This window comes from Pholcus phalangioides, unplaced genomic scaffold (assembly GCF_987345545.1).
Source record: "Pholcus phalangioides strain wild (caught in Gottingen) unplaced genomic scaffold, Ppha-v1.0 ptg000004l_1, whole genome shotgun sequence".
NCBI classification, from domain to species: Eukaryota; Metazoa; Arthropoda; class Arachnida; order Araneae; family Pholcidae; genus Pholcus; species Pholcus phalangioides.
Genome location: NW_028301597.1, coordinates 7,101,189 through 7,117,436, shown reverse-complemented (window position 1 = coordinate 7,117,436; position 16,248 = coordinate 7,101,189). Strand labels below are relative to the sequence as shown.

The following is a 16,248-nucleotide window of genomic DNA, read 5'->3' as shown; positions in this document are numbered from 1 at the left end:
GTGGCCTTGACTGACCTATCGTCATTCGTGCAATTCTATTTCTGAAAGTATGATTTATGACATGATCTTGATTGTGATCTTGATCATTTATGTTGACTTGCCTTTTTTGGTACTTACCCTATGTCAAAGCATCACAAGTCATCCTTAAAAACAAAGAATATTTTTAATGCGGCTTTCTTCATGAATATGTCAGTAAATTTCCTTCAGCATTACGAGGGGGGCGTAAAAATATGCACTTGCCACGGGTGACAAAGTATCTAGTTGCGGCCCTGTTGATACACATGTATAGAAGACTAATCAAATCTTACCTTCTTTCAATTACAGTACCGACATTGAACAATATTTTCGATTCTCTCTGATGTTTCATTTCCTTCTTCCTTCCCCCTCCCCACTAACACCCTCTTTCGTAATCTATATTATGAGATATACCCCCCCCCCCATACAACTTACTCATTACAACTTAAGTTACTGAAATTTGCACGCAATTAGAGTATATACATAGATATTTATTCACCTTGTCCGTTTTACTTCAATGCACGTTCGGCTCTTTACCTGATTTTTTTCCTTATTGAATTGTTTTTTTAATTGCACTAACACTGTTTGCTTCAAAATTTCTAATAATTTATTTTTTATTTATTTATCTTCTTTCATAACACACGCACTTATTCATTCTAATATTAAATATTCAACTGTTTCTTTTCACTAACATTGAGTAAGAGCCATCATTGTTGACTCCTTGGATATGTATAATCTGTTTTCCTGATAAGAAATAAGAAATTAGTAAAAAATAAAGATATATTCAAGAATTTTGAAACCGTGAATCGAATTTATCGGCATTCCGGAAAATACAAACATTTTCAGCATGCTGGTCTCCCTCACTGTTTCCCAGCATGCCAGCTAATGTGGGGGAGTACGGTAATTGTTTTACTAATAAGTTAGTTTTTATCACTAATTGAATTCAATTACTGTGGCTCGTTTTACATCCAGGAGCTGAACCGGTTTTATCATTAAATTTCTTCTTTAGTACATTATTGTGCAAATAAATGTTATGTTAGGTTGCTTGACCTCAAGACCTGTCAGATCTTTCTATTATGTGGACAATGGTGCTATTGGAAGAGACGTAATCAGAAATTTCTTATGGGTTAGGGGGAAGGGAACTGACAGTGCAGTACTTAGTCAAAAGATTCCACAATATATAAGTGAAATTCTAGCATTTAGGAGGCAGTGGTGGTGGAGCCAGGGGTTGTAGTGAGTATTCGAGTACTTACAGTGTTCTGTATCATCGATCTGAGTGTCCCCAAAAAATTCAGTCAGGGATCAATATTTCCATGTAAAGCTCAAGTCAAGCACCCACAGTTTTGTAACTCTTCCGACGTATCTAATGGCTTGGCCGCCAGATCGCTGTCGTAGATGGGAAAAAAGAAGTCAGTCAACCATTTGGATGTTTCGTTTGTACAATGATCACACATTTTATAAGTGTGATAAATGACCAAAAGATACAATAAAAAAATTGTATTTTATTTTTTAATTTAAATTTACTTTTTTTTTGTTCAATGTTGAGGCATTGTGATTGATGAACACGTACAAGCTTATTCATGCCCTGTCACATAAGTGTGAGGAATTGATAGATGAGCTGCACATTTTTTTATTTTATTTTGCACAGAATGCTTAATCATAAGCCGTGGCTCAGCTTTTAAAGCATAATGCTTTTTTACTGGATTTTCACCCGTGGCCCCTTAGTATATTCTAGGGCTACTGTGTGGTTGTGTGGACATCATTCTGGGATCCCATCACGAGCGTCCAGGTTTATACCCCACTGGCAGCACAGTGGTGGTCTACTAAAGTTTGTTTATGTACGGTTATGTTATGTATGGCTTACCACAAATGTGATGCGCACACATGGCCATATGCTTTCTCTGTGTACGTTCGTCCGACTCTGGAGTTCTGTTCACAAGTATGGGCTGATCCAGGCATAGTCTGGGGGTCTAATGTCTTCATGGGACCTACATGATAAAATCCTGGCGCACTATAATTTTCGAAAGTATGTAGATATGTAAGCTGTTACTTCCATCCAAATCCCCCCCCCAAATATCAGTTTGCCCGCGGAAGGGGGGGGGGTGGTGGCACGATTTTAGAATCACTGCCCAGCGTATAATCTTCACAAGAGGGAAGCTCGCTAGAATCTAGACATGTGACAGTCTTGACAGACACTATGGCAGTCTTTGTTTATAAATTTTTTTCTTTCATTATAAATCTTTTCAAAAAGAAAATAGTTTGAATACTTAGAAATTGTTTCCTCTGCTGGGAGAGGTTGGGGGTCCAGGCAAAGGGGGGGGGGGTAGCCAAGAAAGAAAGAGGTGAGAAGAAAACATGGTCCAAAGAGGGTTACAGGGGAGGTTAAAGGAGATAAGAAACACTGGTATCAATTATGCTCTGTGTGAAATGAACATGATAGTGTATTTGATTTTCTGATGTAGGGCTTTCCAATCACATTGGATAATTGAGGTTCTGTCGTATTGTACTTGAGTAGTGATAAAGAGGTAAAGATAAACAAATAAAAAATAAAATTAAAAAATTTCACCACACAATACTGATAAAAAATTAAAATCACTGAAAAGCCAGGATGTCACAATTCGGGGGGGGGGGGAGAAATCCTGTGTATCTATATCTTGCATTCAGTGTTTCACAGTCAATGAGCTGTAATACGCTGTAATTTTCATTCCAAAATAAAAGTGAATGCCAGTATATATCCTACAACCGAGTGATAGGAATTTCTATAATAAGCTAAAAACGAGCCTTTTAGGTGGGCCATTTGTTGCTTAAGAGCGGCCTTTATATTTTCTGTTTCTTATATTTAAATTTCTCTTTATTAACCCTCTTTCCTCCTTTCTCTTTATTATTTATTACAAAAGGATTAAGGCTTCTTTGAATCAACTATTCAAAAGGTGCTTGTCAAACGTCTGTAACTACTTAATTAATTGAAAACTGTCCCCTCCCGCCAAAGAGGCAGAAGCCATTTTGTCGTTTTCAACACCCAGCGCTGTTGTGAGTGCAATGGTCATTTTGTGGAGAAAAGAGAGGGGCATATGCTAAGCCAGCTTAGTGATTCTTTATGGGGGGGGGGGGGAGAGAAGCGAGGGCAGGACCATTTGGAAGTCGAAAAGTTCACACGTAAAAATACGACCGAGACCGTTTGGAAGTCGGCAACTTCACACGTAAAAATACGGCCGGGACCGTTTTGGAAGTCGTAAACTTCACACGTACATATACGTGCAGGACCGCCGGGCAGTTAACAGGATTTAGTTGTGTCGTTGTTGAACTGTCGACCTTCGGTGATGAAACAGCAGTGTGTTCAAGCAATAGTTCTTGTGATGGGTCAGGAGTTCCCTCATGTGACATGTTGGCATGATCGTGAGCATTAACGTTATGCTTGGTCCAACTGGACGAATCTGGTCATTGTGTCTCCTCCATAGCTTATTTCGTTTCGATAAAGTGCACTGTAGTTCTCCATCTTTGGAAACAATAGCACCAAAAACCCACTTTTTATATGGAGATATGTAGTCTCTTACAGCCACTTTTTGTCCAACCTCATAAACATGATCAAGAAATGTAACTAACTCTCTGGTCTTTGTCTCTACTTCTCTGACTATGTCAGGTCATGATAAGTCCAATCTGGTATGTAATTCACGTTTCAAAAATATGGACGCTGGACTATATCTAGTAGAAATTTGAGGTGCTCTTTTTTATAGGCTAGACGCAAAATAAGCACATGCTTAGGGCATCAGAGAGAAAGGGGCACCACAAAAACTTATCAAAACTTTTTTTAGGCAGGGTTTTTTCCCAGTGCCAAGCATCCAGCAAAAAATCCTAGAATTTTTGATTGATTGTATAGTTTTAGACTATCAAATGGATGCAAGTGCAGAAAAGGTAATAATATTGCGAAATAAAGACCACATTAATGTTGAGTTTTTGGAATGAGATATTTCATGCAATTTCCATAAAGTAAGTTTGGGCCTTTTTAACAGCATCATAGGGCCCTTGTTGGTCAAACTGATTTTTCTGAGATTCCCTCCCCCCCTTTACCTAGTTACAAATACCAACCTACCAATTTGCATGCTAACTCTCACAAATTGTAAAGAGATCTAATTGTCATGAATTCCTTGGGCTGTTTCCATGTGAGACCCAGTAATCAACAGTAAGCCAGTGAATGTTCTTTGAGACCTAATGTAGATGTGTAATTTGATGCTTTTCCCAAAGTTTCCACAAAAATATCTCTGTACTCATTAACCAGATATAAAACTTCTTCTTTTGCAGCTTTGACACTGTTTTTTAACTTGGTGAATGTGGTCCCACTTCAGTGACAGAGAACCTATCCATATTCATGTCCAAGTATTGAAGAAAAGTATTTTTTCACAATATAAATAGGCAGTTCCGTTCTCTGATTTTTAAATGCAACAACTACTTTGGCAACTCTCATGGGAACAATAATATTCTTACTGTACATGTGAAATTTAACATTGGGCTTGCTCAAGAACTTTGCTGCATTTCAATAACATGTATACCTAAATGGTATACATGTTAATGAATAATGAAATAAATGAAACTGGTAACTTTTGCTTCAGTGTCATTGAAATTGAACTATGAAAAAATGAAATTTAAATTTTGTGTGTGTGATTTAAATCAATGTTTTTTTTTTTAATCAAGTGATCTGAATTGTGATTTTAATCATTATTTAGATTGGTGTACCCTGCTCAAATGATTACAGTTCTTTGTTAAGCTGTACTAAAATGAGTGCAGTGGGTACAAATGTGTTAAGCACAATATCCTACCAGAACAGAATACATTCCTTAGCTCTTCTTTTGCAAGCATGATAAATAGAATACACTAGAACCCCACTAATCCGAACAGCTCTTAAAAAAATAATAATAATAAAAAGACAATAAAAAGAAAAAGAAAAATACAAAGTTTAAGAATCAACAAAAGAAAAACTCATAAATTTGGCATTGCAACATGCTACAATGTTAACATATGGACAATGATCATTCATGATCATAATGCTTTGGAAATCACATAGTTGCTTTGGAAAAATCTTCCATTTTCATTTAAACAAGTAAACATAAGCCCCGTTTACACGAGACAAGTGATTTAGTTGGTAACTAAATTTTAACTTACCGATTTTTCTTGAAGTTGTCCACATGATTAAGTGGTAAGTAGATGCTCATTGGATAATTTTTACGGAGGCAAGCGAAAACAGTGCATGCGTGCTTCAGTCTACTCAAATCCACGGAGAGAGACAGAGGCAATGCGCGGGAGTATAATAGTAATAATTTTTTATTTATCTTGCATTCAGAGAGGTGCTTTTTTTTAAAGCTCATAGCTTTCGTAACGATGGATGAAGATGATCACAGGTAGAACTTACGAATACTGTGATCAGAACCACATTATATGATATTTTTTTTTAAAGAAGAATATAAATTTATTCACTTTCGCTTATACAAGAGGGGAAAAAGAATACACAACATATTATAAATGTATGTAAGTCATCGAGAAGAAATGTAAGATTTCTCTATTTCTCCTCTAAGTTGTAAATATCGATTATATGATATTTTAATCAAAGTTAAAGAGGAGATAAATTATGAATTATGTAAGCCGAAAATACGGGAGAAGATTCTTGGCATTTGTAAGAAATTCTAAGGGTCAAAAATTAAATAATAAAAATTCATTAAACATAAAAATTATTTTCGAAATTATTATTATATTTTAATTTAATCTAGAGAGATGCTATCTTTTTATGTTAAATATTTGATCATGTATTTTTACAACAGATGGCAGCAAATTTGTTCTGGACGAGAGAAATATTCAAAACCCCCCCCTCCAGTTTTGAATATATAAATCCTCCACACCCGATATATATTTTTGAATCTTCAATTTTTTTCAACTCCTGACATCATGTCAACAGAATATTCCATAGCTTTTACCAACATCGAATAATTTTTAGCTTGTTTGTTAAGGTAATTTTCATTTCTATAGTTCAACAAACATTCATGGCGAAGATATTTTTCAACAAACTTCAAGGTTGTGTCCTCTGGCCACCTCACCATCCAATATTTCCGTGGAATTCTAGTGAAACTTCAGGAGACGACAGAGTATGAACAGGCTCACGCTTGAAATCAAAATAAACTGCTCTGTGAGAGAGCAAAAAGACCCCTCCAGAGTTGCAGGTCACGCCCACTGGCGCATGTGCATAGGTCTACTTAACCAGAAAAAATAGAACCGTTTGTATTTCACTTACCAACTAAATACACTTGTGCACTTGCCAACTAAAGCCATGTAAACGGCCCTTATCGTCTGCATCGATACTTGGAAACTTAAAATTTAGTTACCAACTAAATCACTTACCTCATGTAAATGGGCTCATATACCTACTTCTACTAAACCATACATAAACCTCGTCAATATTCCTCTGCTGAACTTCTAACGAATTGGTAAATGTTGGAATGTGCCTGTACACATTGTGAACTTAATGGGCAGTTTTGTTTCTGTGCAATGCTTGTTATGTGCAGTGCTGTCATCTTCCATCAATTTTCTTACTATGAGTGAACTGTAATGATTGAATAATTGTACCATTGCCTGTTGCTGTCTGTGGCACGACTTTGTAATGGGGAAATCGGCTCACATTCACGCCTCAAAATGGGGAACCACAGGAAACTAACTTCAGCAGACCCCACAGTGGTGATGGTGGGGTTCAAACCTGGGTCCAAGTCTGTCACTATGACCGCTCGACCACCATAGAAGTGGATGATGCAGTTTTTAGTCATCACCTCAGAAACATGATGTCTGCAGGTGTTGCATTAGCATGCTGCTTCATGTATGGTATGCAGTTTCAACAGCTACCACATCTGAACAAGTCTTTGGTGGTGGAGCATCATAATCTAACTGAGTGCTTCTCTCACTCAGGCCTAGAAGTGAAAATTTGAAAAAAAGAGTAGGAAAAATAGAAAAACCATTGAGAAAAAATAGGAAAAAAATAGGAGGGAAAAAAACTGAATTCATAAATTATCGTGGCATTTAAAAATATGCCATTGAGATTCACACCTTATATATTTTAATTATAGTATTATCTATTGATATTTCAAGAAACTCAAGTTCTAATAAATTTAAAAATCTTTTATTTCCGCAGAATGTGGAATCAAAAACAATGTAAACAGCAAAACTAAAAAGAAATTAATAAAATTTCTACTGTTACTTTAAAAGTCCAATTAATGATAGTGATCAATTTTCCGCCATGCTTTTCAGAGAAGGAAAAAAACCTGTCTAGGTGCCTGAGAAATGTAGCACATGCATGCATACCTCATTGCACACGGGCTGAATGTGGCCCCGGAGTCATCTGTTGAGGCCCACAGCTTCAAACCTTATTTTGTAAAAAATGAATTAAGCGACACATTTCCAGATCATTCAAGAGAACCTGCAGCACAGTTTCAGGTCATTCAAGTGGCTTGTGTCACAGTTCCAGATTGCTCAAGTTACCCAAGCTGCTGTTCCACTTCACTTAAGTGACCTGTGGCGCATTCCTAGATCACTAGAGTAACCTGCGATATTGTTGATCTACACTTAAGTGACTTCACGGCAGAGTTCTAGACCACTCCAAGTGACCCGTGTACATTTACACATCATTCAAATGACCCGTGTACATTTACACTTCATTCAAGAGGCCCGCTGCACATTCTCTGATGAGTAAATATGTCACAGCATATTTACAGATCACTGCGGCACAGTTCCAGAGTACTCAATTGACCCAGAAATATTTACAGGTCAGCTTCAGTGACCCGCGACACATTTCAAAATCAATGAAGTAGCCCACACTACTGAATGTTGAACACCCTTGATGTAACACTTCCTGGAGTTACGCTATATCCGAAGGATACAATGATTAGAATGGCCTGCATATGTTTATGAATGTCTGGTTTTTTCCCAAAGACACGCATTTTTTTAAAACACACTTGCTGACCTGTGACCCTCGTAGTTATCTCATGTGGTCCAGCACAAATAACAAAACCACTCAAGTGACCCACGAACGATCATTAAATCATTTAAGTGGGACACATTTCCAGATTACTTCAGTGGCTTGTGGCACATTTCCAGATATAAGGGGCCGTTAAAGTATTACGTAAGCAAATTTTTAGCCATTTTTGACCCCCCCGTCAGCAAAACACTGACCCCCCTCCCCCTTGTTAGCAAAATTTCTTCATCAGCTCTGCACCTCTGAATCCTAACTCATATTTTCATAAAGGGTGGTTGATGATGTAAGCATTATCCAACCCCCCCCCCCCCGTCATCAAAAGTCAGCAAATCGGAAGCCCCTCCCCTCCATCGATGATGACGTAATACTTGAACAGCCGGTAAGCTGCCAACAGCATATATCCAGATCACCTAAGTGACCTCATGCATATTTCCAGATCACTTGAGCGACCAGCGGCAAACCCCTAGTTCACTTAAGTGGCACGTAGTTCAGTTGCAGATTACTTTAAGTGGCTGGAGACACATTTGATCATTTGAGTGGCCCTCTGCATGCTTCGAAATCACTTGAGTCGCTTGCAGCACACAGATCACCTAATGGGCTGCAATACATTAACACTTCAAGTGGCAAAATGCATTTTTTATAGATTACTAGCTTACCCATCGTGCGTTGCTGCGATCTCAGAAGAAAGGAAATTCAAGGAAATGGAAGAAAAGGAAAAAAAATTAAAGAAAAAAAAAAACTATGCCAGAAACCTTCGCGGGAGTGTACTCAACAACTTCCCAACGTTTCATGGCGATCGAATGAATGGTGTAGTAATGCATAAAGGACAAACACACACAGACATACATTCGTTTTTATATATATAGAAAATTTTAGTGGCGCTCTTGACACATTTCCAGACCACTGAAGTGGCCCGCTACGCACTTTCAGATCATTCAAGTGATTTGTTTCACATTTCCTGATGACTCAAGCGGCCGAGGCACACTTTCAGACCATCTGAATGACTTGCGGCACATTTCAACTTAACTCAATCTTTTGAAGAGTGTGGGGCCACTTCATTGATTTGAAAACGTGTCGCGGGCCACTTGATTAAGTGATCTAGAACAGCACCGTAGGTTATTTGTGTGATCTGTAAATGTGCCGCGGATCATTCAAGCAATCTGGGAATGTGCAGCGGGCCACTTATGCGATTGGGAAATTTGCCTCAGGCCGCTCAAGAATTCACCGGCTTGAAGTAAGAATTCACCGCGAGCCACTTGAGTGATCTGGAAATATGCCACGGGTCATTTAAATGAGGTATGAATGTGCCGCGAGCCACTTAATTTATCTGTAAGTGTACCGGGGCCACTTGAGGCAGGCCACATTTAGGCCATGGGTTGAGCACATGCACGCTTTAAAATAAGCGGCCGTTCAAGTTTCAGCAAATTTTTGGGCACTTTTGACCCCCCTCCTTGTCAGAAAAAGTCAGTAAAACTCTGACCCCCGTAAGCAAAATTTTGTCAGCGCTCTGTCCCCTTCCTCCTAACGCATATTGGTGGGATCAGAGACGTCCGGGGGGGGGTGGAATCTGGGTTGGGAGCTCGTGGTCGCCCCACAGACGATCAGAAATTTATTTTTTAATGCAAAAAATATTTTTTAAAAGAATTAAAATTTCAAAAGAAATTATCTTTATATGTTATTAAAATCAATTTCTGTCAATTTCAATGCTATTTGAAGGGGCTAAGAATTCAAAATTGCACAACAAATTCATTGCAACCATACCTCTGAGCCCTTGGTAATCCTTGATAGCGGTAAACATTTGGCCTGTGCGGACCAAATGTGGCCCTGGGGTTATGATGTGGTCTGTCCTTCTCAAACCTAATTTTGTAAAAATGAACCAAGTGGCACATTTACAGATCGCTTAAGTGACCCGTGGCATAATTCCAGACCATTTAAGTGATCCGTGGCACATTTAGAGATCCCTTGAGTAACATGTGACAGTTTTAGAGCATTGGTGCGGCTACCATTGCGGTTCTACATCACTCAAGCTATCCGCGGCACATTCCCAGATTACTTGAGTGATCCGCGGCACATTCCCAGATTACTTGAGTGATCCGCGGCATAATCACTTGTATGACGCGCGGCACAGGTCCAGAGCACTTGGATCCGCTAAGTATTTAGAGACCACTAAAGTGGCTCTGTAGGGGAACTCAATAGGGAGAATGTTAGTTCAGGTACCCACAAACTTGTGAAAAGTTTTATTCGTTTTTCACGCACCGCGTAAGGCGCCATTAAGAATATTTGATATTTTTATAAAGGGTGGTTGATGATGCATCATCCAAACTCTCCCCCCCCCCCTCAGTTATCAAAAGTCAGCAAATCGGAAATCCCCCATCGATGCTGACGTAATACTTGAATAACCCCTAACATAAAGATACCCGAAAGTTATTTTCTGAAGGTTAAAAAAAAAAAAAAAAAAAAGTAGGTTCCGTCTTCCCCCCCCCCCTTTTCCTGTAAAACCAGACGTGGCTCGGGCTGTGCCACCTAAAGCCGGGTCCCAAGTAGCACAAAGATATAGATCTATATCGTAAAATTTCAGTTTGCAATATATCGGCCACGATATCATTCTGGCTAAAAAAAAAGGCATAGTCGGAGATGAATAGATCTATATCGTGAATGTGATATATTCAAATTTTGGACGATAGGTGGCCCCTTTCGGAAGAAATTGTAAAAAAATGTAACTATGTGGAGGTGGGTGGGTGACCCATGTACCCTGAACTCTTCCCATTTTCTCTAACTGCGTATCTTACCAACTCACCACTAGAGTACTGGTTACTGGTGGTTATTATAACATTAATTTACAAGTAATCTTTTTTTTTACTTGTATTCTCAAATTTATTCATTTTCATGTATGCACAAAAATTACAAAATAGAAATTGTGAGACATATTTATCATTTTGAGACAGATAATTGAAAAATTATATTATAATTAAGGAAATTATATATAATACAAAAAACACAAGAATCAAATTAATGTATTGTGTAGTATATTATTTATTCATATGCTAATAAAACAAAAAATACAGAATTAAAAATATGCATCACAAAAGAGTTAAAATTCTCAAAGTATGGTAAAAAATGAAAACATCAAAGGAAAAAAATAAATAATTTTAAGAAAAACACACGTACAACAAGAACAAGAGCTATTTTTTTTAATTAAAAAATATGTGTTTGGGTTATGAGTTTGCGTGATTTGAATAAAATGATGGATTCAGGATAATTGATTAATTTCTTAAAATAATTATTTATTTACAACACGAAACATAAGACGGAATCGAGCCGATCTCCCCGTTAAAAAGTCTCGCCACAGAGAGCAACAGTCCTACAACGATAAATCATTCAATCATAACACTTCACTCATAGTTTGAAAAACTGGTGGCAGATGGCAGCACTACACATAACAAGCATTACAGAGAAACAAAAACAAAAAAAAAAACTTCACGTCAGGTTTCACTACACGTACACGCACATTCCCGCATGTACCGATTCGTTGGGGGTTTCGCGGGGGGTGTGGGCGGGGTGCATGTGTGGTGTAGCAGTAGTAGGTAGGGCTCGGGGATCCATGATGTTCTTAAGTCAGCCACCTCGTTGGGCAATTTGCCTGTTGTGGCGTTGTATTTGTATTTGTATTTGTAAAAAATCTACGGAGCGACATGTTAAGCGCTTCATGGTTCGATCGCTTCTCCCCCGATTTCCCGCGTGACAATCCGATGGCGTCGGCTTTACAAGTGCCGCCATCTGTGAGATAAAATACAAATCGAGTCTCACCACATGAGTTTCCCCCCAGTGAAGGAACATGGTGAGAGAACGATAAATGAGATACAAAATGAAAATGTGATACAAAAAATTAATCATAAGATGCAGAATAATAGATATATAAGATGCAGAATAATAGATGTATAAGATGCGAAATAAAGTGATGCAGGAAATCATGTGCAATAAGTATACACTTAAAAATATACGATGCAAAATGTACAATTAAATGCAGAAAATTCAATAAGGTGTAAAAAATATATATCGGATGCATAATATAAATGAGATGCATGAAATACAAGATGCAAAAGAAAAAAAAATCAATGAATTGTAGAATTATATGATGCAAAAAATATTATGATGCACAATTCGAAATCAAATGAATTTCAGTTATCAGCCGAGGACTGAATTTGGCTTTTCTGCCAGACCTAGTGACATATGGTTGTACTGGTACAGTGTCATTTTTCTTTTCTTCGAGCTTGTTTTTGTCAAGTTCCACACAGACATCGTTAAAGATAAATGCGGGTTTCACTCTGTCAAGTGAAACGCAAGTCTTTCTCCCATTTACATTTAAAGTGATTTTTTTCTCATTACAAGAAATCACTTCATGGGGTCCAGTATATGGTTGTGTCAAAGGTGGTGTGATCTTGTCAATTCGAAGAAACACATGTGAGCATGTTTGCAGTTGAGGATGCACATAAATTTTGGATTGACCATGAGCTGATGTTTTGCATGGTTTGATACTATTCATACGCTCTCTGAGCTGTTGTACGTATGTGTATGTTGATGAGAGCTGACCGGGTGTATCCGTGCAGAGATCTGCAGGTAATCTCAAAGATGTACCAAAAACTAACTCGGCACTAGAGGCTTTGATATCCAGCTTGACGGCTGCCCTGAGACCAAGTAAGATGGCTGGCAATGTGACGGTCCATTTTGGATTTTCATGTGCCTTTAATGAGCTTTTTAAGACACTGTGGAACCGTTCGACCATGCCATTGGCCTGTGGATGGTAAGCAGTGGTACGAATCCTGCTAGTGCCAAGCAGGTTGATCAGTTCTCTGAAGAGTGATGATTTGAACTGCCGTCCTTGATCGGTTGTAATGGTTGATGGACATCCATAATGGCAAATCCAACCATCGAACAAGGCACGACAAACTGTGTCTGCTGTGATGTCTGCTATAGGTATGACTTCCGGCCATCTGGTGTAGCGATCAATTACTGTTAAGCAGTATGTCTTCCTTCAGAGGTCCAACCAGATCGATATGAATATGAGAAAATCTCGCATCGGGTGTTGCAAAGGTGACTAAAGGTGTTTTGGTATGCTTATGAACCTTTGAGCTCATGGCACTCATTGCAACACCTTACCCAATCTTTGATGTTCCTTCTCATGTTAGGCCAAACGTATCTTGTAGATATTAGCTGAGTAGATGATGTTACACCTGCATGAGCAAGATTGTGGAAATGATGAAAAATAGTCTTGCAGAAGCTCGCTGGAACAAATGGTCGTGGTGAGCCTGTAGACACATCACATACCAGTTCTGTTGTGGTAAATGGACTTGGCATTGACTTGAAAGTCGGTGAACTAGAGTTGTCTTGCTGTAACTGTTTTAATTCAGGATCCTCTCGTTGAGCAGTTGCAAAAAGGTCAAAATCCAGGAATGGTGATTTGGAAATCGAGTTGATTTCTATTCTTGAAAGAGCGTCAGCTACCACATTGTCTGCACCTTTAGTATGATGAACATCAGTGCTGAATTGCGAGATGAAGTCAAGGTGTCGCCATTGACGTGGACTGCATTTATCAGGATTTTGCTTGAAGGCAAAGACAAGAGGTTTCTGATCGGTGAAAATTGTGAACTCACAGCCGTCTAGCATGTGCCGAAATCTTTTGACAGCAGTGTACATTGCTAACAGTTCTCGGTCGTAAGTGGAGAACTTCTGTTGACTCTTTGTCAGTTTCATGGACAGGAATGCAATGGGTTCCCATCCCTTTCCATTTGATTGCATTAGCGAATCACCGACTGCTAAATCACTGGCGTCAACCCAAAGACTTAGCTTGGCACCAGGAATTGGATGGTGAAGTAATGTTGCACCAGCTAAAGCTTGCTTCGCATCAATGAATGCTTGCTCAGCTGGATCAGTCCACTGAAGGATATCAGCTGGCTTGATTGGAGTAGCTCTTTTGGATTTCTTCTTGTTTTTTATCCCCTCCAAAAACTTGTGTAAAGGTGTTAAGATGTGTGCAGCTCTGGGTACAAAACGACGGTAAAAGTTGAGACCAAGAAAACGTCGTAGTTGAGTGATGGTGTTTGGCTTAGGAAAGTTCAGGATGCAATCAACCCGATCTGTTAAAGGCTCGATGCCAGATCCAGAAACTTTGTAACCCAAAAATTCAATTGATGAAACACCAAATACACATTTAGAGGGCTTGATGCTGAGGCCATATATTTGCAGACGTTCGAATAACAACCTTAGATGTTCGATGTGCTCTTCTGGTGATTTCGAGGCTACCAGTATGTCATCAACAAAGGCATATACAAATGGAAGTCCACGAGTGACCTCGTCAATAAACCTTTGGAATGTGGCTGCAGCGTTGCAAAGGCCAAATTGCATTCGAGTGCTCTCGAACAACCCAAATGGTGTGATAATAGCACTTTTATGGACATCTTCAGGAAGTATAGAAATCTGATGATAGGCCCTGATGAGATCTATGTGAGTAAAGATTTTACTACCATGCAATTCAGATGTAAAGTCCAGAACATTTGGAACACTGTACCGGTCTTTCACAGTCTGTGCATTTAAAGCTCGGTAATCACCAACTGGACGCCATTCATCACTGTCCTTTTTCGGGACTAAGTGCAGAGGTGATGCATAGCAGCTGTTAGATGGTCGTAAATGGCCGAGGTCAAGCATCTGCTGAAATTCTTGCTTCACGATTTTCAATCGATCAGGAGCTAGACGTCTTGGTTTGGCATGCACAGGTGGACCAACAGTCTCGATATGATGCACGACAGAGTGTTTCACAGGTTGTCCTGGTTGTGGTGGTTTGATGATGTCGGGAAACTTGCTGAGAAGGCTGTGGTAGATGGTGTCACCTTCGATGAGTTTGATTGAGTGAACTTCTGCAATGTGAAGATCACAGTCAGCATTGAGTTTTGTTGTCCTGTCCAGTAAACATCGTCGTCGGAGATCCGGAACAAGATCAAAGTTGAACAGAAAGTCTGCCCCAATGATGGGTGTGGAAACATTAGCCAGTAGGAAAGTCCAAGTGAAATTACGACGGAGATTGAAATCTAATGTCACCCTCTTTTGACCATAAACACTAATGGATGAAGCATTAGCAGCAGAGAGCTTCATAGTGGCGTCACGGCGTCGTTGTGATGGTGATGCTGGAAGGATAGAAACATCGGATCCAGTGTCAATCAGGAATCGAATTTTTGAATTTCTGTCCATGGCAAAAAGGCGACGAGATGCCTGTGGCAAGGAGCAAGCATGTCGCGATTACTCCTCGCCCGCCTCGTTTTTTTGAAACTTGCACGGCGACACGCACTTTTTGGCGTTGTTGCCAAATTTGTTGTGATACCAGCAGTTTTCCGATCGTGGATGCGGACTGCGCGCACGTGAGGTACGTTGACGAGAGTTGCTGAGTTGCTACGCGAACGCAGGACGTTTTCCAACTCGCGGCGTAACTGAGCCACTTCGTCCCGAAGTAGCGCGATGGAATCCGGCTGTTGCGGTTTCTCAACTGCGTCAACATGATGAGGGTTCACTTCGTGAATTTTGTCGGCGAGTTGAGCAGCTTTCTCGAGAACGAGTGGAGTGACAGCAGCGAGAATGGACTGTGTTGATGCAGGTAGGTGTTGGAGAAAAAGCTCCATCAGCAATTCGTCGGAGACAGAATGCGATTTCGCTTGTCGTCGCAATTCGCGGAGAATGTCGGATGGTTTCCGATCTCCCAATGACCCGCATGTTAAGAGCTTTCGAAGTTGAGTGGACGACGACTCGCTCGACCGTTTAATAAGTTCCGATTTCAGCCTTTCATACGGATCCGTGGCCGGCGGATTAACGAGAATGTCTCTGACAAGAGCCGCACTTTCCGGAGGCAGATTCGCGACAACATAGTTGTACTTTGTGACATATTCGGTTACCGGTTTCGGAACAGCGAGAGCGAAAGTGCTTTCACACATGATGAGCCACAGCGCTGGATCATGGTGGTTGAAAAGTGCTATCTGAACGGCACTTACTTCCGCCATGCTGAAAATCCAGGAAAAGTGATATCAAGTTCCGGAAAGCGAAAGTTCGCTCACGGGAAACGTCCGTAGATTGCCTCGTGCCGCAATGAAGAAACTGGAACTTGTTTGAAGTCCGCGGTCACCATTCTTTGGGTTATGAGGTTGCGTGATTTGAATAAAATGATGGATCAGGATAATTGATTAATT

General features: G+C 39.7%; 1 protein-coding gene across 7 annotated transcripts in view; it reads left to right on the top strand.

Annotated features, from left to right (window-relative positions):
* Positions 1–16,248, top strand: part of LOC149086509 (coiled-coil domain-containing protein AGAP005037-like) — a 758,714-nt gene that overhangs the window by 567,281 nt on the left and 175,185 nt on the right. The gene's annotated exons all lie outside the window — the stretch shown is intronic.